This window comes from Malus domestica, chromosome 17, assembly GCF_042453785.1.
Source record: "Malus domestica chromosome 17, GDT2T_hap1".
Classification (NCBI taxonomy): Eukaryota; Viridiplantae; Streptophyta; class Magnoliopsida; order Rosales; family Rosaceae; genus Malus; species Malus domestica.
In genome coordinates this window covers 34,298,401-34,301,446 of record NC_091677.1, presented here as the reverse complement: position 1 = coordinate 34,301,446, position 3,046 = coordinate 34,298,401, and the positions used below count along the sequence as shown (strand labels likewise).

General features: G+C 48.0%; 1 pseudogene; it reads right to left on the bottom strand.

The window, feature by feature from the left end:
* Positions 1-1,006: 1,006 nt before the first annotated feature.
* LOC139193837 (probable calcium-binding protein CML13) lies at positions 1,007-1,496 on the bottom strand (annotated as a pseudogene).
* Positions 1,497-3,046: the final 1,550 nt, after the last annotated feature.

Below are 3,046 nucleotides of genomic sequence, written 5' to 3'. Positions count from 1 at the left end.
GAACGTTTGACGAGCAGCGAGAAGTTCGGGAGAGGTCGTTGGGATAGCGTCAGTTCCGGCACCGATAGACCCGAGAGCTCTGTGGCTCTTGGACCCGTGGGTCATCTGCTTCACGAACTTCTTCTTCCCCTTCACGTAGTGCTTATCCTCCGCCGCGCAAATCAGATTCAACGCCTTCATCAAAAGCAATCCGCTCATCAGAAGATGGATGCGGTGCACGGATCTCTTGTTGGTGTAGCAGAGGTAGACCCAGAAGCCCACAAACACCAAATACGCGAGAGAAAAAAAAAAAAGACCGAACCGACGAATCCTATCAAATCAAGCTCGAACCCGATCAAAACAGTTCAAAAGCTCAACATTTCAGCGACGGAGAAGAGAAGCAGAGTGGCAGAAATCTCTCATATGGGGGACTACTTTGTTTCAGACCTATGTTGATGAAAACGATGAAGAAAAAGAGGAAGGAGGTGGAGGAGCTTGGTCTCGATCTCGGATCGGTAGTCGTGGATCAAGGAAGCGTGGTCGTCGTCCTCAATTTGTTGATAGGGGCTTGATGGTTGTTGCGCTGAGCGACACCACGGCCGGGCAGACGACCGGGAAGAAGATGGAGGAGATTCACGAGTTTCGAGGCTTCAAATCCGACGATGGAGGTGAAATCTCGTCCCGGCTCAGCCCTGAATCTAAATCTCCTTCTGTTGATTTTAACTTTGACCTTGACCTTGCTCATCGTGCTCTGCGTTGTTGATGTCGTTCGTCATCAGTCCGAGTTGACACAGCGACGGCGGCTTTACCAGTGGGCTCACCGACCGACTCGGCTTTGTACACTTTGCACTCGTTCAAGTCGATCGAGCTCCATGATTGGTTTCCGTGCTTTGGCAGTTGAAGATTCTGGAACCATTCGAACTGAGATTTGAGGAATTTGTTCTACAATTTGAGCTCTATGACCGCCTGGGCGAGCTGATGCGAGTGTCGCCTGAGTTAATCGAATCGTCGATTACCCCCAAATTACTTCCACGAAACACTTTCACCCATGCAAAACGCACCGTTACGTCCCTCACTTGGCCACCGTTCTGGCAATGAAGTCCTCGTATTTGATCTTGCCATCGGACCCGACATCCACCTCCCGGATCCACTCGTCGAACTCGGACGGCTCCAATTTCTCGCCGATGCTGGTGAGGATGTGCCGGAGCTCCGACACGGACACGAAGCCGGTTGAGTCCTTGTCGAGGACCTTGAAGGCGTCGCGGAGCTGGCGATCGAAGGGCTCGGGCTTCATGTGCTTGGCCATGAGGTCGAGGAAGTGAGGGAAGTCGAAGGGGGGCGGTGAGCTTCTCCTCGGCGACTATAGATTTGAGTTGGGCCTGGGTCGGGTTGCCGCCGAGCGATCGCATTAAGATCCCGAGCTCCGACGGAGCAATCTTGCCGTCGTTGTCGGTGTCAAAGAGCGTGCACGCCTCCTTCATCGACGATACTTGGTCATCGCTCAGATCTTTGCCCATTTTTTTTTTCGGGTTCGCGATTCAGGTTTTCGGGTCTCTCTCCTCTCTGGATGGTGTTTCTGCGCTTGTGTTGGTGTAAATGTGTGACTTCAGACAGTAAAAAAAAATAGGGCGAGAGGGCCCATTAGGCATAGGATCCGATGGAGGTCAAGAGGGCATGGCTTGGGCCTGGATTTTGGCTGCTCATTTCTGTGTACTTTAACTTATGTTTCTTTGATTTGGCACGGACCTTAAGTGTAAAAAGACCCACTTTAACATATATACATTTTTTTTTTAGGTAAACAAGTAATAACGTATGTATTCCTTTTTTTTTTTTTTTTTTTTTTTTTTTTTTTTTAAATACATAAAACATATGTATATTTTTGTTCTAATAAAACATTATTATTAATTTTTTTTTATTTGTTGTGACTGAACTTGAAATTGAATATTCAAGTTGCCTACGTACCCTTCCAAAGAGATCAAGTCGAAACGTAGTTCAAATACAATTTTTTTTCTTGGTATTTTCTTTTGGTGCCGTTTGCAGTTTCAACTCGTGCAGACAAGGAGCATTTGGTGCCGTGTTGCAGTTTCAGCTCGTGCAGGCAAGGAGCGTTGGTGTTGCCTTTTATGCTCGTGCAGACCAGGAGCGTTGTGCCATGCAGTTTTAGGCTCGTGCAGGCGAGGAGCTTTGTGTCTTGCAGTTTAGGCTCTTACAGACAAGGAGCTTTGTGTCCTACAGTTTAGGCTCGTGCGGACAAGGAGCTTCGGTTGGTTCGTCAAGCGATCTGAGAGAGTCGTTCCTCGCAATCTTCATAGCAAGGAGCCTTGACTGAGTAGTTGAAGAAGTCTTCTGGGAAGATGTCACACATCGTGATGGGGATGGACGATCTTTGTGTCAAGGTTTCATTATCTCCAACACTTTCACATTGTTCTGGAGGTGAACAGGAGCTGCTTTGCCCCCTTTTCCGTTGGTGAACTTGTGGAGATGACATATGCTTCTTGTGCAGTTTCTTCGGAGTGACATAAGTCCATCCTTCAACTTCACTCGGCTTGACTAGCATGGTTTTGGAGCATGCCCCCAGTGATTGAGGTGAAAATTTTGAGTTGACAGAGCCGGAAGTGATGTCTTCTTCCAGGATTTCGTCTTCTTTGTCTTCTTGGGCCTTCTTTTCAGTGCGGTCCTCTTGGGTTTGTTGCCGTGAAGATTGGCCGGTGTAGATGATGGTGCGCCTTCTTACCTTCAGTGGTCCTTTTGTGTCGACTTCCAAAGTTGCTTGGCGCTTCATCCTTGAAGGAATCAAGCTTTGAACATCGTCTTTTCCTGCTAGACTGTCGAGCTTCTCTCCCTTTGGCGTTGTCTTCCTGTTTCTAGAAGGCTTCTTAGTTTCTTCAAGTCTGTCCAAAGCCGACCGTTGCGGAGGAGATCTAGCTGTGCCGCTTTGTTTCTTGGGTTTTGATAACCTTTCAAAGACTGATCTTTGCGGTGTTGGTGTCTCAAGCCTTTTGAAGACGGAAGTTTGGTCTCGACCATTGATGCGATCAAGTGCTGCAATTCTAGGTTTTGAATAATT